The sequence below is a fragment of the Schistocerca nitens genome, chromosome 4 (assembly GCF_023898315.1).
Source record: "Schistocerca nitens isolate TAMUIC-IGC-003100 chromosome 4, iqSchNite1.1, whole genome shotgun sequence".
NCBI lineage: Eukaryota > Metazoa > Arthropoda > Insecta > Orthoptera > Acrididae > Schistocerca > Schistocerca nitens.
This window is the reverse complement of record NC_064617.1, coordinates 514,482,939-514,510,061: the sequence shown is the minus strand read 5'-3', so window position 1 is coordinate 514,510,061 and position 27,123 is coordinate 514,482,939. Positions and strand designations below refer to the sequence as shown.

Below are 27,123 nucleotides of genomic sequence, written 5' to 3'. Positions count from 1 at the left end.
TTAAAGGTATATGCCCATATTTCGCGCACTCGGTGCCGGAAGGGCTATAGAAAAAAGTTAAATTTGTAATGGAACGGAGCTCGTATGCAAGGAGACAAGAAGTTTAATTTAAATGTTTTGGTTGCGCTCAAAAATGTCATGGTGAATGCAGGAGTGGACAGGCGAGCAGCGAGGCTAGCTGAGGGTTTCAAGAGACACAGTAGCCCTTTGTGAATGGGCACATGGAATGCCAACTCATAGACTTCGCCGAGGGGGCGGCGCCAGGCGAAACCATTGATCGCTATGAGATGGGAGTCAATCGTCCAGTTAGCCTTGTGTGACTAAGAAGTGATCGAGACCGCTAAAAACTGAGCCAACGAATCACAGCCCTGCATTTGAACTGTGTATGTCCTATCTAATATATAAAAATGTTCAAAAATTCGTGATATAAGGAAAGAGGGCCGGTCTCCCACCAATGAATCTAGAAAAATTAAACTTTTTCTCAAAACTGCAGTTACTGTAAAATGAGAGTAAGAGGTGAAGCATTGTGGTTGGAATTAACTACCACTGATTGCCTGGCACAAACATTCGTTGTGCGAGCCATTCTGGAGACGATACAGCTCGAAAAAATGTGTGCCGGACTGAGACTCGAACTCGGGACATTTTCTTTTCGCGGGCAAGTGCTCTACCAATTGAGCTACCAAAGCACGACTCACGGCCCGTCCTCACAGCTCTACTTCCGCCAGGACCTCGTCTCCTACTTTCCAAACGATCTGCCAGGAAGTTTCATATCAGCGCACACTCCGCTGCAGAGTGAAAACCTTATTCTGGAAACATTCCCCAGGCTGTGGCTAAGTCATGTCTCGGCAACATCCTTTCTTCCAGGAGTGCTAGTTCTGCAAGGTTCGTAGAAGAGCTTCTGTGAAGTTTGGAAAGTTGGAGTCGAGGTACTGGTGGAAGTAGAGCTGTAAGGAAGGGGCGTGCGTCGTGCTTGGCTAGCTCAGTTGTTAGAGCACTTGCCCGCGGAAGGCAAAGGTCCCGAGTTCGAGTCTCGGTTCGGCACACAGTTTTAATCTGCCAGGAAGTTTCATATCAGCGCACACTCCGCTGCAGAGTGAAAATCTCATTCTGGAAAAATGTACTTCGTCCGGGGCACTCGTGAGCGGCGGACGCGAAAGGCTTCTTCATCGACACTGGTGGATAGATTTGTATATAATGATGCACACATTGGTGAAATGTTGTGTATGTGTTACTCTGCTCCACTCGTGTTGGTTTTCCCTATGCAGGGACAATTTGTGGCCCAGCCATTTCGTATAAATATCTAATGTGAAATATAAATAGTGCTTCCGAAAAAAATTGATCAAAAATATATTGTCGTTGGGATGTGACAGTTGTAATAAGAAACATTATTATCCTGAGTTAGCTTTGCTCATTCGTGTTGAGAACATGGTGACTGCCTTGGGGCTTTAATTAGCTCTGTGCAGGTACCACTTCCCTGGAAAGGGTAGAGGCAGTAGATGTTTCAAAAATTTTCATTGTGACTCCGTTTTCCTTGTGGCAAGCTTGGACGCTGAGCAGACCGCCCACAGTCACTCGCCTTTAGCTCGTGATGCTGACCTGTTAATGTTCTCACAGTAAGCGTCACTGAACAACGGAAGCGTTCTTTGTGTTCAACCTCCTTGGCCACTAAGGTGCATCAGACATGGGTACACATGGGACTGCGCGAAGGCGCGACACTCTTGCTTGCTGGTGCCTGAGCCGCTAACACTCTCCTCTCCCACTCCTCCATGCCATCAGTTGCATTTTGGTCTCAGTGGCCACCTCCCCACTTCCCGTGGTGCCAGCAGTGTATACCCTTTTCCTGAAATACCGCAATCACTGGTTATACAATGTCACATCAGACGTGAAGGTTGCTGTCTGTGGATGGGCCACTCCCGTAACCGAAATTGCAGCTCTGAAGATGGTTCTAGAGGAACCGAACCGGTCATGTGAATAAACATTTTTGCAATCAAGACGGATTATAAGTAACACAGTCTGCTCTGCTGCTAGACAGTCACATTATCAACTATATACGATAAACCTACTTTTGGCGTGGCCTGTTCGGATCCTCTTTAGACCAAATCTTCCTGGTTATAGTTCAGACACCTGGTCCGGTTTTGTGGAGTTTTCATAGCTGCTACGTCGGAAACATCTGTAAGACTTCGTTTGTGTTGAATCATGCCAGAACGGTCCCGCTTGCCTAGGCCGACAGATGGTGGGCCTGCTCTGTGACCCCAAAACTGAGCGAAATCAGATATTAGGAACACACATTGTTCTATGCTCGCTTTACGCCTTCTTCCTAAATGAATAGGGCATGTTGCTGGCTTGTGTACATGATAACGTGACAGATAGAGAGATAGTAGTTTTCTCAGAGCTCTATTTATATACTCTCACGAGCAAGGACTTTCCAAGTGTGGACTTCCTCCCTTCCGCGTGTCTCTGGATCGCAGATAACAAGCAAAAAACATAGGTCCGGAGGTAGGCGTAACGGCGGAAACTGTGGACAGTGTAATGACAAGCAAGTCCCGGTGTGTCCTCGGGCGGCGCACGCGCTCCATTCAGCGGCAATCAGCACGCCGTGCTGCACTCCGTGTGCTGCACCGGCGCGGCGAGTCGCTCTCCTTGAGGCCGCAGCAGCAGCAGCGGCAGTGGCAGCCGCGCCCGCAGCCGTCGGCGAGGTATGCTGCGCCGGCACTTCCTCATTCACTCAGCGCCGACACTCGCTGCCGAAACGTCACTGCTGTATAACAAAGGCCAGAAACGCATTCAGGTACGTCTCGTCCAGCTCGGAGACGTCGCCGTCTTTGCGTCAAAACGTCTCCGGTGCACTGCAACCAGGAGAGCGGTTTGCCGTCACCAGAAGTGACGCCATAAGTGGTTCGGGCAATTCTCTTCCGTATACGAGTTATGCATCTGCTGACAAGTTTCTCAACGTTTTATCGCATTACCGTAAGCGTGCGTAGAATGCGTCTGACCCTACGAGCAGGCGCGAAAACAAGGAACCGGATCCGGGGGGGGGGGGGGGGGGGCGGTATGGACGGATGAGAAAATATGTCGTGCCCCAAAAACATCATAGTAAACGCGTTCATTTCATATTCTTACATATACGGGATGTCTATCCTAAATGGCTCAAGACTTAAGACGCATGTCCTCCGGTATTTCGGCAATTATTTGCAATTTCATTTTTGTAAAGTGTATACGGAGTCAGCCCACACACTGTTCATCCAACGCACAGTGTCAATGTAAAGCGTCGGCTTGTTTCCCGTTACAGACAAAATGATTTCTTAAGCGAAAATTCACGTGATCATTCGATAGGGCCATCCCAGTTTGGTCTACATCTATATGACTACTCAACAAATCACACTTAAGTGCCTGGCAGAGGTTTCATAGAACCACCTACAGACTCTTCCCCTATGGTTTCAATCTCGAGCAGCGCTCTGGTAAAAAAATACACTTAGACCTTTCATTATGTGCTCTGATGTATTTCATTACGATGACCATTTCTCCCTCTGTAGTTTGGCGTCAACAGAATATTTTCGCATTCGATCGAGAAAGTTGTAATTGATATTTCGTGAAACTATCCACCCCCCCCCCCCCCCATTTCGCTATACTAGAAAACCAGCTGTTTTTCTTTGAATTTTCTCGATGTCCTCCGTCCATCCTATCCGGTAAGGATCCCATACCTTGCACCAATACTCCAGAAGATGACGGCCAGGCTTAGTGTGGACAGTCTCTTTATCAGACCCGTTTTATCTTCTAAGTGTTCTGCCAATAAAACGTCATCTTTGGTTCGTAATTGTAATACCTAGGTATTTTTAATAACTTATGTCTTGACCACACTTACATTTTTCATGAGCCTTACGCGTTTCGACTTTCCGTCATTTTCATAGGCATTACTATGTCACCCATACAAAACATTACATACTTGTATCACGTCAACATTCTCGAGCACGAGACAAGTGCAGACTTTGAAAATCATAAAAAGTAAAGACGCGTAAGGTTGATGAAAAATAAAAGTGTGGTCAAGATACATGAAAAGTTATTAATAGTGTACCCGGATGGCTGCGTCGTCTCATGGCATTTTCATGCAAATTGCACCTACGTATTTAGTTGAAATGACAGCCTTTGGACTTGCGTAATTTATTATATAACCAAGGTTTAACGGATTCCTTTTAGGGCTAACAAGGATACTTTCCATTATTTAGAGTCGACTGCTATTTTTGATGCTATACTAACACCTTGTTTAAATCATTTTGCAATTTGTTTTAATCTTCTGATGACATTACTAGACGTAAATGACAGCAACATCTGCAAATAATCTAAGAAGGCTGCTCAGATTGTCTCATAAATTGTTTATACTGATGTGGAACAGTAGAGGGCCTGTAACATTTCCTTGGAGAACTCCTGATATCACTTCTGTTTTACTCGATAACTTTCCGTCCATAGTAGGAACTCACTGACGAAAAGTTACGAATCCAGTTGCTTAGATTTGATCGAATCACTATATGGGAACCTTTCTTAATTTTCAATTTTTACGATGCTTATCCTGCATATAAACCGTGATAATGCTCAGTATACTGTATTTATTAATATTCAAAAGAGATACGAAAAGGAAAGGTGAAGTAAAATTTGGTATTGCAAATATATTTCGAGAAAGTAATTGAGGAGGGGTTGCTAGCAAAAACTCCACTAGTCACAAAAATCGAAAAACGAGTTAGAGGTGCCGTCAAGTAGTGTTCAGCCTTACGCACACGATTACACAACGGCTTTTGTCGAAAACACCTCATGTCGTACAGTACAAGCCTCTAAATATAAGGCGATTCGGCGAAAACCCGGCAAGTCTGGAGTGTTTCCGTCCTCGTGCTTCTCGGTTATACTCCTCTTCTCCGAATCTTTACATTAATATGGACACAAATGTCCAAGAGTGGTCGTGAAAGAGAACAAGAAAGACGAAAAAGGAAGGTAATATTAGTGACGCCAAAGTGCGTTTAAAAGAACACGTTGACCACATCGGGAAGCTGGTGCCAGATCGCATGACTGGAGAGGAATGCAAGTTCGTAGTATTGTGTATTTATTGTATTGTCGTTAGTCGTTAAGGTGACCATTTCTAAAACTCTAAAACTGGTACATTTGAAACAGCACAGACTTCAGTTTCATTTCTACTTGTCTTTATCTTTCCTTTAAATTTAAGGTAAAGAATGCCACTAATTTCTTTTATTTAGACAGTAAAATTAATTTCCCAAACAAAATAAATATTTGATATTAAAATGCTTCCTACGTTTTTTTATAATTTCACAGCCAGATTGGTTTTATTTCATAACTAACTAGGACAATAACCAAAGTACCATTATAGTACAGGTAAGACCAGAACGAGTGGCCACTTTAATTATTACTGGCCACCTTAATTATCATCGTTTTTTTATAATTTCACAGCCAGATTGGTTTTATTTCATAACTAACTAGGACAATAACCAAAGTACCATTATAGTACAGGTAAGACCAGAACGAGTGGCCACTTTAATTATTACTGACCACCTTAATTATCATCGTTTGGTCTTGTTACTTCCTAGTATTACTTTGATTGTTTTATACACATCATATCTATGGAGGCTGCGCTGTTTTGAGAAAATGTAGGAGAAGCCCATCGTAGGATCATTGAAGACTTTAACAAAACAATGTCGAAAGATGCCCACATGGCACATCATCACAGCTTCGAAGATCAAAACTTCTGACACCGTCAACTTACCAGGAGCTTTCACATCCCCTCCTGGAGTGAAATCTGTGAAACAAAGAGTATTACTGAAGCCGTTTTGGCACTGCTGCATCAGCAGTTGTGACTATGAGACACTGATGACGATAGTGATGACTGTGAAGATTAATGATTTTAGATGTCAATTTATGCAGTATATCACAATTTTCATCCTATTTCTTTAATGTATAATAGTTAAACAAATACAAGTCGTCAGATATTACTTCGTCCTGACCAACATCTGCATGGACTATATTAGTAGGGCTTCTATTGAACTGCGCAGAACTCCAACTGGTCCAATCTATTATCCTTCTCCACACCTCGAGAACATAATGTGGTATCACTCAAATAGTTCCGATAACATCCCTGATGCCTACAGAGTATTTAGACAAAACAAAAACAAAATCATCTGCTTATGAGACGAAGACATGTGGTTTTTATCGTTTTCCCAACAGTGTGATTTTCTGACTAGTGAGGCTTTTGCCGGCAACCACTCAATTGTAAGATGTACACGAGAATTTCATACCTAAATTTAGTTACTTTAGTTACTTTACAGTAAAACCTGTTGGTGATTTACACGTGCTGGGGTAATATTCATCGTAAAAACAGGGAAAGCAGTAATTTTCTCGGCATAGTGCCGACGTTACAAACGCCGCCTTTTACGATTGCAGGCTTGTTTAAAGATTTCTAACAAGCAATAGACTTGGTTTACATTTACAAAAGGTTTTCTCTCGTCGCACAGTTTGGTAGTAAACCACGGGTAAACCATCATTTCGCCAAATATTAGGGATAGCTTGTGATATAGTTTGGAATGCATTTTGATGCGGTAATCTCGGGATGTTATTAATATTTCTCTCTCGACGCGATCAGAGCAATTTTGAAGCTGTCTGATCAAATTCTTTAGCTGACGATACAAATAGACATCACACGGTAGCACTAGCGGAGTGTATTTAGAGGGAATCACCGTAACACTGCTTCTTCATCGTGAAAATTCTTTTATACAATGCTTGGGCATCTGTAGCTCCCCATTCCGTCATTTGTATTTCTGTCCATGACCTGGATATGCCACAAATTTGAACGAAATCGGTGATGACGAGTAGACGCTGCCCCATTGGAACATGCAATCTGATTAGAATTAGTTTGTAAGGAAAGGTGTCAAAAGGGTTCTGGAAAACTAGAAATGTTGAATCAGCTTGAGATCTCCTGTCGATAGCTTTCATTACTTCTTGTGAATAAAGAGCTAGTTGTGTTTCACAAGAACGATTTTTCTTAAAATACGTGTCAAAGAGTACGATATTCGTTAGCCGCATATTCCTGTGAATCTGCGAGTATTTCAGTTGTCCTCTTTTCTTATACGTGTTTTACTTGAAAGTGGGTGAGAACTTCTGACCATTTTCAGTGCTATCTAACAAGGCGTGTGCTATTATTGTGGTGTGGGTGATGATGGCTGACATTACGAGAGACTGAGCGCAGTTTTATTTCAGATTGCTTTTTCTTTCTATTATCGTATTTTCTGCTTCTTAACTACATTCATTTCCATTAATTTTCGCAAAGCTGCTGATAACCTCGAGGCTGAGCGCCCCTAACCCACGAACCACCACCAACACATCGATACGTATTAACAGGCTGATGCATGGCAGCAAAAGTCGCTGCTAGGGTGGTGGTTATTCATCGTGTTTTGCTATCGCTGTTAATACACTACTGGCCATTAAAATTGCTACACCAAGAAGAAATGCAGATGATAAACGGGTATTCATTGGACAAATATATTATACTAGAACTGACATGTGATTACATTTTCAGGCAATTTGGGTGCATAGATCCTGAGAAATCAGTACCCAGAACAACCACCTCTGGCCGTAATAACGGCCTTGATACGTCTCGGCATTGAGTCAAACAGAGCTTGGATGGCGTGTACAGGTACAGTTGCCCATGCAGCTTCAACACAACACCACAGTTCATCAAGAGTTGCTCGGCCACCATTGACCAGACGTTTTCAATTGGTGAGAGATCTGGAGAATGTGCTGGCCAGGGCAGCAGTCGAACATTTTCTGAATCCAGAAAGGCCCGTACAGGACCTGCAACATGCAGTCGTGCATTAGCCTGCTGAAATGTAGATTGGTTCAAATGGCTCTGAGCACTATGGGACTTAACTTCTAAGGTCATCAGTCCCCTAGAACTTAGAACTACTTAAACCTAACTAACATAAGGACATCACACACATCCATGCCCGAGGCAGGATTCGAACCTGCGACCGTAGCTGCAGCGCGATTCCAGACTGTAGCGCCTAGAACCGCTCGGCCACTCCGGCCGGCTGAAATATAGGGTTTCGCAGGGATCGAATGGAGGGTAGAGCAACGGGTCGTAACACATCTGAAATGTAACGTCCACTGTTCAAAGTGCCGTCAATGCGAAAAGAGGTGACCGAGACGTGTAACCAATGGCACCCCATACCATCACGCCGGGTGATACGCCAGTATGGCGATGACGAATACACGCTTCCAATGTGCGTTCATCTTCGTGGTGTTGCAATTTTAATGGCCAGTAGTGTACATATCGATAAAACGAATGTCTCACTAGACTAAGTTGGGACCGTTCTATCGAGTGAGCACGTAGAATTCCGCTTTATAAATTAGATTGTTCGTAACGGACACTGGGCGTAGCATGAAATACGTGATAAGCAGTATTTGTTTTGGGTTGACTCCAACTACATGTTGCGAAAACCCAGACTGCAAACATCTGCCGAGACGTCAGATAAAATGCGCCTGGCGACTCTTAGGAGAAACTGCCGGTTCAAATTTCCAAGGCAATGGATTCTAGAAAATTACAACGGCTTTTCAGTTTCTCGGCCACGGGGATGGGCTTGTGTCCTGACCGCCTGCGGAGGACATTCCAGTTGGGTGAAGACCCACGTTTATAGGCTGACTAGACCTACTGGCGACAACAATTCCGACACGGTGAGAGAGTCAACTGGTAGGACAGTAAGCTGCATAAAGTTAAATCAAGACAGAAGGGGAGAGAACTCCCTCTCAAGGAAACATCACCAACTTGATCTCATATTTTAAGGAGAAAAAAGCACCCTTTCAAGAATCAACTGCAGAAATCTTGGCTGCGCGGAAATTTGGACCGTAATTCTGACAGTACGTAGTTATGAGCTTCTGAAATAGCAGTTTTTAAACTTTGGCATGCTCCAGTTGTTTGTCCCTCGCTCCGCCCCACTGCAGCCGCCTTACTGTGAAGTAATATACAATGAAGTAACAGCCAGAGCCCTCGCGGGATGTTGAAGGTGAGGGAAGACGAGTGTTGGAGGTGACCACATTGGGGCACATTGGCCCAACATGCTTTAAAATCTTTTTCGAGAACACGTGCTATCCCACGTGAAAAATACTAAAATGAGTAGATAATATTTGAAACTCACATATGCGTTCAATATTATTTTAACAAAATTCTCGTACTGATACTCTGCAGCTATATATACGCCTCAAAATCAATATATAAAAACCAAAGCAAGTGAAAAACTACTATCAGAAGAAAAGATTTTCCGCAGTCACAACTTTTAATAATGCGAAAATTCGGAACACTTTATATTCTGTAGAACATAATTACTTTTACTGGAAATAATGTTAACTTTTATTCAAGTCTCATTATCAGACTTGAGTAGCAAACTGATTCGCGATATTGTATGCGTCGATGTGAGCAGTAGCCAGGCAACAGTGTCCTCGCGTTGCCTGTATAGATGTACACAAAGTTCAAGGAAATACCTTACGCACCGCACTGTATTGTTCAAAGATCGCTGGTATTCCGAGGAAATAAATGAGTAATTTTAAAATGAAAATATCAGAACATGACTCGCTGAGGTAGAAGACTAGCAGTTTACGTGCCTTGTATCGTACATTGCCACGGAGGGATTTCTTGCTTCCTGGAGATATAGGTGTCATATCTGGATTCTGATGCCTCCAAATGTGCTACTATCATTTCTCTTTTACGCCTTTTCTTGTTGCTTTTTTATGTTCTCTTCTTTTTACGAAACCACCTAATAACCAGACAGAAATAATTCTGATTTTCGTTAATTTGCTTAGAAGTGTACCTTGCAGTCAGGCAAAGAAAGAATCACTACCTGTGGAAGGCGCCGACATCCTGGAAAGCAACAGAGTTGAACGCAGTGGCCCAAGTTCGCCTGACGCTAGTTGGTTTATGCAACACTGCATGCAAGACGCAATGCCATCGGCGTTAACCAGATGGAATGTTGAGCTCAGCCTCGTGCTTGCCGAAAATAATAATGGATTACGGATGCGTCCACCTTTCTGTAAGTACACAATTATTATTAAAGGAAAGGAATAAGTTGTACTTTCAAATAGGTGGTCCCATACTTACTCCATTATTGTTAACCAAATATGACTCTAAGCACTGCCAACAGGACTGTCTGAATTATCATGTATTTTCGAATCACATCCATTATTATTTTCATCGATGGAACTGCTTGACCCTTTCAATTAAGCTGCATATATTTTCACATTAATCACCCCCGTAATGTTACACTGTGCACGTCGCACTTGCCTTTCTTACTTACAGTGGTTACAAATATAAACTGAAAACGAAGAAACATCACTTGAACGGCCCACCTGCCCAGGTGAAACATTATACCATGATAACATCGTAATCTGCTAGCCAGAGAGAATCAGTTTGAAACTGTATTGTCTATAAGATGAGAAGATGTTGCATAGTAAAATTTACAGCAGCTTGATTGTTAACTACTGTTAACGATAGAATCCAATTCCTTTTTGTAGTGTCTCCCGGAGGAAGAGCGTGAGATATTACTGGCGGTCACGGTGTGTCACCATTGGACTTTGTTGAGATGGGCATCACCAGTGCCGTTTTTTGTAAGGAGTACGCTTCATTGGGGAACAGGGCTTTATGCTTTCTCTTCATTATGTCCCTGTATCCACTCCTTACAATACAAGCAAACACTACATTACACGCTGATGCTTGTCTCAAATGTATCCTGAGTACTCGACAAATAGTGGGAAAACAGTAGTGGAATTTTTATTTTTTCTTAATATACTTTTTGTTCTTTGATAGCTATTTACAGTGGAACTCAAGCACAAACATATATACATATATATAAATATGTAAAAAATTATATGTTCATGTTATGTATTGGAATGTTACATAGATCGTTTGCATTTGCGGTTACAGTATTGTATGTTTATTTGTCTTCTTTCCTATTTTCTCTAATACTAGTATTTACTTATAAGTATATTTATTTCAGTAGTGTTCCAGTATATCGCATTCTAATTTCTTCTGAGTTCGGTAAGTCAAACCACTTAAATAGCGGGTTGATTCATACTGTCAGTTGTTCTTCCTAAAAGTTCTGAATACCAAAACTTTGTACCTCGATCTGTTACAATGACACGACGTCTGTCACATTGCTAACTGGACTAAAACTGCAACTGAAAGTGGGCGACAGATAGGTAAATACTGTGCACAAGGACTCAAATTTCGCAAAGGTCAATACAAACAAGCATTTTCAATACCACGAACATTTTGTTTGACAGAGGGAAGCCGCTTTCTTTTATTCTTTCGGTACGCACCAGGTAAGAGCCACATTCACGTCACTAACTTACCTTTACGCTGTCACCAGGACCCGTTCATCTGCGCGCCTTCTACCACATTCTTATCAGGTCGCTGTCTTGTCTGTCTGTCTGTTCGGTACGAATTTAGCAGTTGATTATCAGTTAACTTCCTGATTAACCACAGACTTGAAATTTAAACATAGCTCTAAGAATGAATGAGAATGAAATAGTGTACTGGCAAGAAACACCTACGTTCAATACAGGAGGGGTCGTTGGAGAAAACGGTGTGACGAAGACGCATAACGCAGAGTAACGCCTGTCCAGTTGGGTTTCATGCACGATGGCTGTGCTTATCGGATTGCATCACAGCCCCTGCAGGCACAATGTGCGACAATTACCTGCTCTGGAAAGGGTCTGCAGCAACTCATTCGATTTATAGGTACACTTCTGTAACACACACTTAAGGCTGATGGCGAGATTTAAAAGGGGTGATATACAAGCGTAACTCAGGGGCGACTGGTACAATTTCAACCAATTTTTCCATACATGTGTCACATTTCACCGCGTTTTTTGTCTGTCTGTGCGGTACAAATTTTGCAATTGAGTTCAAACTAACTTCGCAAAGATCTAAAGACTTGAAACTTTCAACATAGCTTAGAATTGGATAAGATTGCAATTTTGGGTCGTATAAATAACCCGGAGAATATACTTTATACTCGAATTTTTGGAGAACATTCTAAGGTTTGTATGAATAAGTGAGTCGGAGAGTATACTTCATCCGAGAGCGTTCCTAGCTTGAGTAAATGGAAGGTGAAGTTGCTCAAAACAAAGAACATTCTCCGATTTCGTATGAATAAAACTAGAGGAACTTCTCACAAGCAGAGAATATTCTACGTTTTCTGGAGTAAGCTCTGTACGTACTCCGAGCTGAGAAATTTCTGCTGAGGTTTAGTTTCACCGACTTTTTGGTAGCAACGGTAAAATTTAAGTTGCTTGGGAGGTAAAAAAAGATATACGTAGCCCGAAGAAACACTGAAGGGAGAAACTGTAGAAGTTTATACGGGTTTAACAATAAAAACATTACTTTCCTGGAGAGTTTCCTCTCAGAAAATCGTGAAAAAAGAGGGGGCTACCTTTCAAACGAAGTGAAGATTAAAACATTTTTGTTACTGTTTAGCAGACCCAAGTTTTCAGACTGATGTAGGAGAAGACTTAGGTGTACACCAAACAACTGTGTCACTTGTATTTCCTGACGCTCATCATCATGTCTTCTCACAGCATAAATGTAATATTTTATTCTGTTAGAAATAAGAAGGCGGATCACAACAATTAATAACTAGTTTATCACCAACGTAGCGATGTGTTTCTCGTAGTGAACTGCACGGGCGTCCGTTTACGTACTTGAGACGCGAGCAGACCATCATGCGTCGTATTTAACCAAAATTATCTTCTTTTAGAAGATTCTGACAGAGTTCCGGTTTGGAGTAGACGAAAATATCATGCAATCTTAAGATTTCGTACGCATAATGTGTTCACCTAACTGCAATAATAAAAAAGGTTCCCGCATGTCAGAAATTCGGTAACATCACAAGTAAATACATTTTCATGAACTGTCCGTAATAATTGTAATTCGGCTGGTCCCGGCGGAGGTTCGAGTCCTCCCTCGGGCATATGTGTGTGTGTTTGTCCTTGGGATAATTTAGGTTAAGTAGTGTGTAAGCTTAGGGACTGATGACCTTAGCAGTTAAGTCCCATAAGATTTCACACACATTTGAACATTTTGAATAATTGTAATAACTTGTTGCTGCACATGAAAGGAATTCGAAATGTAGGGCAACTCTTCCAGAACTCACTGATGCCAGTTACATATTTGTATACTGAATAGCTTGCGTGTTTGACGAAGCTGAATGAAAAGTAACATTAGGCGTACGTTTTGTGCCGTACACAGCAGACGACGCACACCGGGAACCTGCTCAAGAAGGGCGGGAGGCAGTGAGAAGGAACTATCTCATAAAAGAATATGCTTCGAATCTTTTATTCATACGAAATTGAGAACTATCTCAGAGAATGTTACTTTGTTCTGAGAATCTTATCTAGAGGATATTGTTCTTTTTATTGATACGACCCATTAACTCGCTTTTTTGTGTGGTGTGTGACGGGGGTACTTCATTTACCACTCTCGTTTCCCGATGAGCTAGACACTTGAAACTTTCAACATAGCTCAGATTTGTATGACATTGATACGCTCAACAAGAGCGCGGCTCATTTTTTTTCCAACAATTACCCAATCGTCTCCAGTTGTAAAGAACTCGTTGACAGGACGCTACACTCTATAATCTTCCTTTTCTTAAAGGTGTCAGCGAACGCGCGCGCGCTTGTATGTGTGTGTGTGTGTATGTGTGTGTGTGTGTGTGTGTGTGTGTGTGTGTGTGTGTGTTTTCTTGTCAGGAAGTTGATAAGCTTCAGAAAGCAAATCAGCGTTTGCTTTGGGTTCCTAGCAGATATCCACGTCAATTGTTTAATGAAGAAAACCGTCACTTTTTGTGAAATACAGAACGTGAATGGACTGCCAGTAGCGTAATAAGCGCAACTGAGATTTCTAAGGCTTTGTGTTAGTACAAAAAGAAATCACATGAATGAATGGTCACACGTGTTCAGCACTCTGCCAGAGTATATTTTAAGGCTTGTGAGTAACATAACGAAGTCAGATAATTGGAGAGTTTTCCTGTTGACTGTCATGAATATTCCTATTTCACGAGACTTCTACACCAGGAGAGATAGAAACTTGAGGACAATTTTAACTTCCGTACCGAAGTAAGTTGCCAGTTTATGTGGCACGTGCAACCACTACAGCTCGAAGCATTCGAGAATGAAGCCGCCTGTCTAAAGATAGACTTTGTTCATGTAAGGACAAATCCACAGGTCGCCACCGTGTGCTCCACAAAGACGTAGAACGCATTCAGCGGACTTTGGAATGTAGTTCACACAAGTCTCCCATCGTACGACGCTAGAGTTAGGTAGTCCTCATGCGTTTGTCTGGCGTGTTTAGTGGTGATGTTTGTATTTCAAACCATACGGAATTCAGTTTTTTCGAGCCCTTCATGTTGGCAATGAATGACATGTAGACTTTTGTGAATTCATTGTAGTTGTGGAAATGTAATATAACAACGTCGTTTCACGATTAGTGTTTAATAATGAAGCTACATTCCGTTTAAGCGCAAAAGTGAACTGCCACAGCTTAAGAATGAGAGGAATGCACAATAAAGTCGAGTACGAGACAGACGAACCAAAGATTCCTGCGTTTTGCTCTGTTTCCCGGGAAAGATTTACAGACTGTCCTTTTTCGCGGAAAAAAAGATTAAAGGAATCACATATCTGGCTATGTTGCCTGCCTGGACAGCCGCAAGCGTTAGCACGCCGCTACAGAGATTCGGGGAGATGCGACGGTCCCCGAATCGAATCCGTCTGGCGGTTTTACGACGAGGGCTGGTTTTCCAGCCTAGCAGGATGTAGTTTTTAGGTTTCCCACATCCGTCTGGGTGAATACCGGACTGGTACCCATGATCCGCAACGAAAATGTTTAGAAAACGCTCGCACACTTGGACGTTGAATAACACTAGACGCAGATAGTTGGGGTACGCAAACTCTGGCAACTGTCAAGGAAGGGAAAGGGGAGGGGGACATGGAGACAGGAAGGGCATCCGGCTACCCTCTACCACCAACAATGCCGAACCTAATAATTAAGACGCCAAGCCCGTGAAGATACGGGACCTGGACATGTTGAAGACATGACTTTTTCCACACTTACGAGAACACGCAGAAATTTCATCGCAGTAGAACGGAGCAACACTGCACTGAAAGCTGCATGCAAGAGCATATCATAACAGTGAGCTGTCTCCACAGTGGTTCAGCAGTAAGGGGCGAACGGATCTCATATTGCACCCTTAGGCTCCAAGTCACCTCATGTCATTGTGTTTTTGTTTCTGAAAGAGCCCGTCCATTACGTGGCTTCGATTCCATCTATAATGGGCGATCAAGAAGTTTCCATTTGAGGACGTTGCTGCAGCTTATGTACAATGTAGCGCGGCTCCGATGCGGGTACATAGGCACCGACTTGTAGACAACGATTTGGTGTGACGTCCGTGTTCTCGGTTGCCGAAGGACAAACTCTGGTAGACATCTATCGGAGACTGAAGAATGGTTACGGGACAGCACGTCTATTGAAAACCACCGTTGTGGAATTGCGCGCCAAAGGGTGCTGCTGCATTATGATAATGCACGTCCTCATACCGCAAATGTTGTACCGCACAAGTTACGCCAACTCTAGAGGGAGACACTTTAGCAGCTGCCCTGTAGCCTTGATCTCTCACGAAGTGATTTTCACGCCTTCGGTCTCTCAAAAAGGCCTTGACGGCTTGACGATTCCCGTCGGGCGAGGATGTGCAGGCAGTTACGGACTTCTTCACGCAGAAGGACATGGGGTTTTACCAAACGTGTATCTTCAACCTGGTACGTCTGTGGGATGATCGTCTCGGTGCCCACGTCGAGTCTGCGTGATTAGCATGCCGATTCTGTTCTGTATAGCCCTCGAACGGAAACATTTTTTTTCGATCGGCCCTCATACTTTAGTGAACTGCGAAGCTGCATAGCAAGAGCAGTGATTGCAGTAACTGGGCACATTGTAATTTATAATAGGTGAAAGTAATTGTAAAATGTATCCAAATGTTGTATGAACATGCATGTGAAATATACATGTATAAAATATGTCTAAAATTGAACGGTTCTTTTTAAAATAAAAACTTTCTTGTGTAATGCCCAAATCAAAATTAATTCGAAGTTTCTATCTTCACTCGTGTAGAACGTATAGTCTTGTGTTGGTTCAAATGGCTCTGAGCACTATGGGACTCAACTGCTGTGGTCATAAGTCCCCTAGAACTTAGAACTACTTAAACCTAACTAACCTAAGGACAGCACACAACACCCAGCCATCACGAGGCAGAGAAAATCCCTGACCCCGCCGGGAATCGAACCCGGGAACCCGGGCGTGGGAAGCGAGAACGCTACCGCACGACCACGAGATGCGGGCATAGTCTTGTGTCGATAGATATTTATTTTTGAAACACCCTGTATAATTCATATTAATACGTAATATTAAAAGTCTTTCTATTGTATCTCAAATAACATATTCACCTCTGACTTCTTTCGCCACAACAGTGACTCATCTCCGCGTGATGCATACAATATGACAATGTTGCTCTTACGTTTACGAACCTCACTGGGACTGTAGTCTGGTCCTGAACAGCGACGCAGTGATCAGGAGATCAGCCGGCAGTACACGGCCAGTGCATCAGCTGTATAAGCGCCTGCCTTTCTGTTCGCAGGTACTCCAAGCACGGCCGCCGGGCTCGACGACGAGCTGCGAGGGCCATGACGCAGACCGCGGTTTCCTGCTAGGCGCAGAGGTGAGTTTTCACTGCCGTTCTATCATCTGTCTTACTCTCCTGTTGACCCCGTGGCCACTAAACGTATGCTTTGTACGCTATGCACCCGACGGCATACTAGGCCAGACGTAATTTGTGACAATCTCAAACGCGTGTTTCCTTTGACAGGAAGGTAGGAACGGACTTGAGTCAGCTCAAATCTAAGATAACTACTGTGATTAACAAATGTGATAATTCCATTGACAGGTCTTACAGGAATTACATCTTCCCAGATCCCCTCTTACTCAGGTAGAATGAATATTTACCTTAGGGAAACACAGTGATTGCCTTGTAATTTTTTTTTATTTGTATGGGCTGATTTTGCTAAAGGAGGAAAACTACAGGGTGCGATCCGTAATCTCTAAGGAGGAAAAAAGGTAATGTGGGCATATGACAAGGAATACGATCCATTAGAGGTACACCCACTTGAAGGTCGAAAGTGTACGTTTCATTGGTTGAAAGAACACATGACAGAACACTGGGCTTGTCCAAAAAGCCACCATGGTGCTGCGATTTCTATCATCCACCATACTCAGAAATTGGACTACCTTTACGAGGTGGAAGGGTGACTAGTCCCAAGAGACGGTCGCCAATAATCCCCGGCTGAATTGATGCTGAAGATCCGCTACCACCACACCACGTGAATTCTCTGTAGCAGACAGATGTGTGTTGTGAGGGTTGACGACACCGCCCCTCGTAAAGGTATTCCCATTTTTGAGTACGGTGGATGACAGAAATTGCAGCACCGTGGTGGCTTGTTGGACAAACCAGTGTCCAAACTGTCTCCGAGGGCACAGTTCTGTGGGTAATAAGGCCTACACACGGCAGTTGTGAGGAATGTTCTACACGGTCGTCTGGTATAGCCCGTGCCGGTGGGCCACCTTCCTCTTGCTGATGCCGGGGTCAGTGTCAAAGGTCTTTCACCTCCACCATCAAATTGTTGTACCTCCCTCGGAACGTATTCCCGGCGACATTTCCATACGACATATATGCTACTTATCCTCTCAGGAGACGTTTTCTCCACTTTTTCCTCAATTAGCAAACTCATCCTATACAGGATGATTTTTTTCCACCTTGTACAAACTCTAGGGATTGATCGATGAGAGGATACAGAACAAAAAAGGTCCTATGAACTTATGTCCCAGAATGCATGGTTTCCATGGTAGAGACCATTTATTCAATCATACTTTGTTACAGAGACAACATTTCCATATCACATATATGCTACTTATCCTCTCAGGGGACGTTTTCTCCCATTTTTCAATTAGCAAACTTATCCTGTACAGGGTGATTTTTTCCACCGTATACAAACTTCAGGGATTGATCCATGAGAGGATACGGAACAAAAAAGGTCTAATTACCCCATGTCCGGGAATGCATAGTTTCCATGCTAGAGAGCATTTACTCGATCGTACTTTGTTACAGAGACTGCGATCTAATATGCGCTGTACCATGCAGTCACAGTTACAGTATGCATGGTTTCCTTCTAGAGGGTGCTACTGTTCCTCATACGTCATGCCCTAGCGCCCTTTACTGCCATAGTCATTGGTAATGTTGTGTCGATTCACTTCTCTTGGTGATTCAACTTGTGGTAGATGTGATACAGTCTTTTACACAATGGTTCCGTATTGGAATCGAGAGCTTGCCGGCATGGCGTTTACTTACGGAAAGGCAAATGGCAACGGGCGGCGGGCAGCGATGTTTTATCAGGAGACCTATCCCCGCCAACAACAACCGCAGCATTCAATGTTTGCAACAGTGTTTCGCCGTTTGTCTGAGGCAGGGTGGTTTCAGGAGGAAGAAAATCGTGTTCGGACCCCAGACATGGAGGAAAATGTGATTAACACTGTGGAAGGCGACAGCTGTGTCAGTACTGGGCAGATGGCCTGCCAGTACAGGGTAAGCAGATGAGCGTGTGGTACATTCTCCATGACAATTGTTACTACCCTTATCACTTACAGCGTGTGCAGGGTTTACTAGCGACAGATTTTCCACATCGGGAGCAGTTTTGTCACTGGTTTCTTCACCAGGCAACCACGATTCCGAGATTTGTGTCATCCATCCTATTTCCAGATGAGACCACCTTTACGCGGAGTGGTATCTTCAACTTCCATAACAGTCATCTGTGGGATAGTATACAGAACCCCCATGGTACGGTGACAGCGAACCATCAGCATCGGTGCAGCCGGAACGTGTGGGCTGGAATATTTGGCGACCGTATTTTAGGACCAGTCTTCCTCCCACGTCGCCTAACAGGCCGGAACTATCGGCGTTTCTTGCGTGTGACTTGGCTTACCATGCTGGAATAAGTGCTATTGATGATTCGAAGGGTTATGTGGGTGCTACGTGATGGAGCTCCAGCCCACTTCACCGTTGACGTCCGGACGCTTTTCAATCGTGTCTTCCCTGATCAACGAATCGGGGTCCAGTAGTATGGCCTGCTAATTTACCGGATCTCAACCCGTGCGATTTCTGGTTACGGGGCCCTCTCAAAAGCATCGTGTATGCAGAGCTATTCCAGATGTGGAGACACTGGAGCAACGTATTGATGCTGCCTTTGTCACTGTTCGGATGCAGCCTGGCCGATGTGAACGTGTGAGACGGAATATGCTACGGCGCGTACACGCATACACTGAGGCAATTGGAAACCAGTTTCAACACGTACTCTAACTGTGGCTGCATGGTACAGTGCATATTAGACCGCAGCCTCTGTAACAATGCACGATTGAATAAATGATCTCTAGCATGAAAACCATGCAGTTCCGGACCCTTTTTGTTGCATATCCTTCATCGATCAATCCCTAGAGTTTGCACACGGTGGAAAAAATCACCTCGTATACAGGGTTGATACACTACTAGCCATTAAAATTGCTACACCACGAAGATGAAGTGCTACATAAGCGACAGGAAGAAGATGATGTGTTATGCAAATGATTAGCTTTTCAGAACATTCACACAAGGTTGGCGTCGGTGGTGACACCTACAACGTGCTGACATGAGGGAAGTTTCCAACCGATTTCTCATACACAAACAGCAGTTGACCGGCGTTCCTGGTGAAACGTTGTCGTGATTCCTCGTGTAAGGAGGGGAAATGCGTACCATCACGTTTCCAACTTTGATAAAGGTCGGATTGTAGCCAATCGCGATTACGGTTTATCGTATCGCGACATTGCTGCTCGCGTTGGTCGAGATCCAATAACTGTTAGCAGAATATGGAATCTGTGGGTTTAGGAGGGTAATACGGAACGCCCTGCTGGATCCCAACGGCCTCGTATCACTAGCAGTCGAGATGACAGGCATCTTATCTGCACGGCTGTAACGGATCGCGCAGCCACGATTCCTGAGTCAACTGATGGGGACGTTTACAAGACAACAACCATTTGCACGAACAGTTCGACGACGTTTGCAGCAGCATGAACTATCAGCTCGGAGACCATGGCTGCGGTTACCTTTGACGCTGCATAACAGACAGGAGCGCGTGCGATGGCGTACTCAACGAACGAACCTGGTTGCACGAGTGGCAAAACGTCATTTTTTCGGATGAATGAAGGTTCTGTTTACAGCATCATGATGGTCGCATCCGAGTTTGGCGACATCGCGGTGAACGCACATTGGAAGCGTGTTTTCGTCATCGCCATACTGGCGTATCACTTGGGGTGATGGTATGGGGTGCCAATGGTTACACGTCTCGGTCACCTCTTGTTCGCATTGACGGCACTTTGAACAGTGGAAGTTACATTTCAGATGTATTATGACCCGTGGCTCTACCCTTCATTTGACCCTGCGAAACCCTACATTTCAGCAGGATAATGCACGACCGCATGTTGCAGGGCCTGTACGGGCCTTTCTGCATACAGAAAATGTTCGACTGCTGCCCTGGCCAGCACATTCTCCAGATCCCTCACCAACTGAAAACGTCTGATCAATGGTGGCCGAGCAACTGGCTCGTCACAATACGCCAGTCACTACTCTTGATGAACTGTGGTATCGTGTTTAAGCTGCGTGGGCAGCTGTACCTGTACACGCCATCAAGCTCTGTTTTACTCAATGCCCAGGCGTATCAAGGCCGTTATTACGGCCAGAGGTGGTTGTTTTGGGTACTGATTTCTCAGGATCAATGCGCCCAAATTGCGTGAAAATGTAATCACATGTCAGTTCTAGTATAATATATTTGTCCAATGAATACCCGTTTATCATCTGAATTTCCTGTAGCAATTTTAATGGCCAATAGTGTACTAACAAAGCTGACAAACTTCAGGGAAGGATTCCTGACTGGAAATAGTAGAAAAAGTGTCCTATGAACGGGTATCCGGAAATGGACCGTTATGATGGTAGATGGCACTGACGAATGAAAGTTTCACTGACCACTTGCGGTGTGTTCCTAGCGTGTTGCAGGCTGTGTAATTGAAGCAGCATGCGGTATTCATGTAGGGAACAAACCCAGGTGGTGTTGTGTTCGGCCAAGCAGATGGAAACAGTCGAGAGGCAGCACGACTATACCCTCATAGACACCAACCTCATCACACAACCTTTCAAGCCCTTTTTGGGCGATTGTGTGATCATGGGTCCTTTCAGGAAGACGAACGTGCAGGAGGTGGCGAACTGTGCGTACACCAGATCTGGGGGCCGAGGTCTACAAGATATTGGGACCAATACTAATACATGCTCCAGGCAAGTGGCCCGCTAACATGGTGTAAGCGAAAGTACTGTTATGTGTTTCCTGCATGACATTGTATCCCTTGGAGACCAATTTGAACATTCCTTATGACGTGTCTGCTCTGCAGCTCTGTACTGTGTTCCAGGACGATTTGTTGTCGTCGCCCGCACAGCGTTCATTTCCGGACACATGTTCATAGGACCTTATTTCCTCCATTTCCAGTCAGGAATCCGTCCCTCCAGTTTGTCGGTTTTATTAATGCACACCCTGCATTGCAGCTACAGTTCACACAATTGGTATCATTATCGATTTAGAACTATTACCACGTCAACATCAGATTCCGGACACATGTTCATAGGACCTTATTTCCTCCATTTCCAGTCAGGAATCCGTCCCTCCAGTTTGTCGGTTTTATTAATGCACACCCTGCATTGCAGATACAGTTCACACAATTGGTATCATTATCGATTTAGAACTATTACCACGTCCCACGTCAACATCAGATGATCTCTTTAAACGGAAAGGAAAGGCGTGCGGATGAAATAGTAAAATACTAGGAAACTAAATTACAGATCAAAATTATATACATAAGTACACGAGCTTGAACACGTTACTTAGGAACTCGGCAACCGAAGAGACTTGTAGAGCGTCCACAATTTTAACATGTCTGCACTCTGATTGTTGGGATTGAAGGTCGCGGTTAATCACCTACTAATATAAAGCTCGTAACTCTTAATTCGCAAATGTAGTATTAAAAATAAACACAATGTAAAATATATTAAGCCTTCTCAAAGTGAATACTAGTAATTAATTGCTTAACTGCTGTTGTATCCAAGTTAGACATGTGCTAGAAGCAGGACGCGGTCCGCGAGTAGCAAGCTATTAGCTATCTCTCGCAAATGCACACCAAATTGTTTGCGTGAAAGAACTGATGGATGAAGCTACTATTACAGAAGTCCGAGCCGTCAGGAAAAGAAACCGCAACGACGTGAAGAGAGGAAAAAACATGGAAAAGAGATATCATAACAATCAGAAAACAATTTTGTTAATTAAATCGCGTTGTTCATTTAATAACAGCAGTGGATACTTCATAAAAATTAGTAGAAATTTCAAGCTCTTGAAGTGTATCCATATAGCATCACGTAGGAACATAATGACAGATGTCGAAATGTTGACCTATGCGACTACTTTATTCTGCATTTTTCAAAATGCGACATGTAAGTTGTTTTGCTGTATTACTACCTTAGTTGCAATACTGTCTAAGCTTCTTTTTCTGTTTTTACTGGCTTCTGTCCCGTATGTTCACGTGGTTGGCCTGTTAATTACTAGAAGAGCGTAGCGTTCCAAAGGATTGAAAAAGGGCACAGGTTACCCCGTTTTCAAGAAGGGACGTCGAACAGATGTGCAGAACTATAGACCTATATCTCTAACGTCGATCAGTTGTAGAATTTTGGAGCACGCATTTTTTTCGAGTCTAATGACTTTTCTGGAGACTACAAATCTACTCTGTATGAATCAGCATGGGTTTCGAAAAAGACGATCGTGTGAAACCCAGCTCGCGCTATTCGTCCACGAGACTCAGAGGGCCATAGACACGGGTTCTCAGGTAGACGCCGTGTTTCTTGACTTCCGCAAAGCGTTTGATACAGTTCCCCATAGTCGTTTAATGAACAAAGTAAGAGCATGTGGACTATCAGACCAATTGTTTGATTGGATTGAGGAGTACCTAGATAACAGAGCGCAGCATGTCATTCTCAATGGAGAGAAGTCTTCCAAGTAAGAGTGATTTCAGGTGTGCCGCAGGGGAGTGTCGTAGGACCGTTGCTATTCACAACATATACAAATGACCTTGTGGATAACATCGGAAGTTCACTGACGCTTTTTGCGGATGATGCTGTGGTATATCGAGAGGTTGTAACAATGGAAAATTGTACTGAAATGCAGGAGTATCTGCAACGAGTTGGCGTATGGTGCAGGGAATGGCAATTGAATCTCAATGTAGACAAGTGTAATGTGCTGCGAATACATAGAAAGAAATATCCTTTATTATTTAGCTACAATATAGCAGGTTAACAACTGGAAGCAGTTAATTCCATAAATTATCTGGGAGTAGGCATTAGGAGTGATTTAAAATGGAATGATCATATAAAGTTGATCGTCGGTGAAGCTGATGCCAGACTGAGATTCATTGGAAAAATCCTAAGGAAATGCAATCCGAAAACAAAGGAAGTAGGTTACGGTACAGTTGTTCGCCCACTACTTGAATATTGCTCACCAGTGTGGGATCCGTGCCAGATAGGGTTGATAGAAGAGATAGAGAAGATCCAACGGAAAGCAGCGCGCTTCGTTACAGGATCATTTAGTAATCGCGATAGCGTTACGGGGATGATAGATAAACTCCAGTGGAAGACTCTGCAGGAGAGACGCTCAGTAGCTCGGTACGGGCTTTTGTTGAAGTTTCGAGAACATACCTTCACCGAGGAGTCAAGCAGTATATTGCTCCCTCCTACGTATATCTCGCGAAGAGACCATGAGGATAAAATCAGAGAGAGCCCACACAGAGGCATACCGACAATCTTTCTTTCCACGAACAATACGAGACAGGAATAGAAGGAAGAACCGATAAAGGTACTCAAAGTACCCTCCGGCAGACACCGTCAGGTGGCTTGGGGAGTATGGATGTGGATGTAGATAGATGTAGATATGTTTGGCAATGTTAGTGGCAAAGCGTGGCTGGATTCTCTTCCTATCGGCAACAGTTCCCGATACCGACCCTCCCGGGACAGAATTTGTGCTTCTCTTCTACCTTCCAAGGAAAATGGCAGTTGTCTTGCTCACCTTGTGGGACCACGATTGTTGGGAGAAAGGACAAAATGGTGGATTTGTTCCAGAATGTCTGCGCTCTGCAGCGGATTGTGCGCTGTTTTGAAGGAGCCTAAACCATTTCTCTGTAACACTTGTACTACCACACCCGGTATCCGACGCAGAGCTGCATCTCCCGGTCGTCTGACTAGACGAGTATAGCGGGAGAGGGCGGCGCTGGTGTCGGGTATCCGGCGGCGCTGCAGGTGGCCCGCGTGTCCGGATAAGGCCGCCGCGACGTCCGAAATAACGCGCGCCGAGCCCAGAACGGGCCACACCAGGCCAGCTTCCGGCTGCATCGCATTCCTCCAGCGGGCCGACACGCCCCCTGCTCCACGTGCTGCCTCCGATCTTCCAGATCCAGCGCCGACACCGGCAACCGCCCTGCGAAAATGTTTTGTTAATTACTCGTAAGAAATCGTTTCATCGAGGTAGCGTTTTGACGTGCAGAAGTGGACATAAACACTCCAAGAGCACTGGAACGAAAAATCTGTGTGCCTGTGGGATAGGCAGTGGATTGGAGACAAACATATACAGATGTGTGATGTCGGCTACTCATTGATGCTGATTTAGATTTCATCACTGACGTCTAAACGTCTATGGACGACAACAGTCGATCCCAAATCTAATTAAGTTATCAATATATACTATGGCATAAAGTCATTAGATGATGTGTAGCTGCTGCGAGTTTGTTGTGTTATAACTCATTCAAATGTACTAAAAATGTCTATTTATAGCTGAAATCTGGATATGCAAGTATAATAAAAAAAACAGTGGGATTACGACTACTTGCTGTGTTACCATCCTCCCTTGTCATAGTCTACGGTCGCTTTACAGTCACTGTGTACAACAGTTCCTTGTGGAATCAAAGCTGGTTAATATAAAATATACTTAACATTTGTTACTTCCATTTCTCTAGAGGATTGAATATTCCATCATTTTTCGGGAGTGCATCCGGGATTATCATTAACTATTGTACCGATATGTCGACTGAAAACCTTTCAGCCATTCTCAAAGTGAATCGCTTGCAAGATTTTAAAACACTTTACGATGTGAAGTAAACGTGCACGCGTCAAAGGTACCGTTGTTGGTAACAAGAGCGTCTGTCACAGATAAAACTTTACGCCTCTAGAGTAAAAATATATAAGTACAGAATCAGCAATACACAGTACTTACGAAGTATGTCGTTAATTATTATGGATAGCATATGTTGGACTGACGGGCAATGAAGACCTATAACAATATTTCCTTCGAGAACGCAGACGTGAAATAATGGGTTTCCATGATTTTTCGAGCTGGATATTCTCTTCTCGCTTGTGCACGTTGTCTGCTAATTGTATTTCCACAGCTTCCTTTACCACTAAATCCTAGTAGGATGACACTGGTAGCCAGTGTGTTCACTCTCCCGAAATCCATTTCAATGTCTGACATTCCAACCGATGCAATTATAGTAATCAACCAAATACTAATCACTGCGGATTTTCTGACTCTATGGTTGCTTTGTTTTACTCCTAGACTCATCTGATTTAAGCTATGACTGATCCTCTTGTTGCCAACACTGTTATCTTTGACGCACGCATTTTTGTTCCACAATGTAAAGTGCTTTAAAAATCTTGCATATGACGCGCCTTGAGAATGGCTGAAAGATTGACACCTGAAATACCGGTACACGAGTTAATAATATCCCGGATGCAGTCCCGAAAAATTATGGAATATGTGAAATATTTATTTATCAACAAAAGTCTCGCCCTCTTCGGCGCGGCCCCCACCCGTCTCCCCCCTCTCCACCCCTCTCACTCTCTTCTTCCCGTCTCCCTCGTCTCCATGTCACTGGCAGTTCCTCTCAGTTTGCTCATCGTCATCAGTGTGCTATGTCAGTGTTGTGTTTGGTACTGTTCTTCCGTGACGTCAAGAGCTGTGATTTTAACTGTGTGCTGGACTTGTACACAGCTACGCTGTCCATCGATACTTTTATTCTCCGGGCATACTTCACCTTGTGTTCTTTTAACTGTCCCAGAGTGTGTTTTGTTGTGTGCGCTATTTTTTACGGTTTTTATCTCCATTTTACAGTCGCCCCTTTTTGTCTGTTCTCTTCCGTAATGGTTTCCCCTTTTTATATCTATGTACGCCATATTTTCTCCTTTACTTTATTTTAAATGTCTTGTATTGTATCATAAATGTCTTTCAGCTGAAGAGCAGCGCATATGCTGCTACCAGCCCGCTCCAGATGGGCCGTTGAAATACACTCCTGGAAATTGAAATAAGAACACCGTGAATTCATTGTCCCAGGAAGGGGAAACTTTATTGACACATTCCTGGGGTCAGATACATCACATGATCACACTGACAGAACCACAGGCACATAGACACAGGCAACAGAGCATGCACAATGTCGGCACTAGTACAGTGTATATCCACCTTTCGCAGCAATGCAGGCTGCTATTCTCCCATGGAGACGATCGTAGAGATGCTGGATGTAGTCCTGTGGAACGGCTTGCCATGCCATTTCCACCTGGCGCCTCAGTTGGACCAGCGTTCGTGCTGGACGTGCAGACCGCGTGAGACGACGCTTCATCCAGTCCCAAACATGCTCAATGGGGGACAGATCCGGAGATCTTGCTGGCCAGGGTAGTTGACTTACACTTTCTAGAGCACGTTGGGTGGCACGGGATACATGCGGACGTGCATTGTCCTGTTGGAACAGCAAGTTCCCTTGCCGGTCTAGGAATGGTAGAACGATGGGTTCGATGACGGTTTGGATGTACCGTGCACTATTCAGTGTCC

At 43.9% G+C, this 27,123-nt stretch overlaps 1 protein-coding gene across 1 annotated transcript in view; it reads left to right on the top strand.

The window, feature by feature from the left end:
* Window positions 1-27,123, top strand: part of LOC126251364 (BTB/POZ domain-containing protein 1-like) — a 469,703-nt gene that overhangs the window by 321,488 nt on the left and 121,092 nt on the right. Inside the window, exon 2 of the mRNA XM_049951743.1 lies at window positions 16,722-16,802. The gene's annotated coding sequence lies outside the window, so the exon portion shown is untranslated. The remainder of the gene's footprint in view (window positions 1-16,721; window positions 16,803-27,123) is intronic.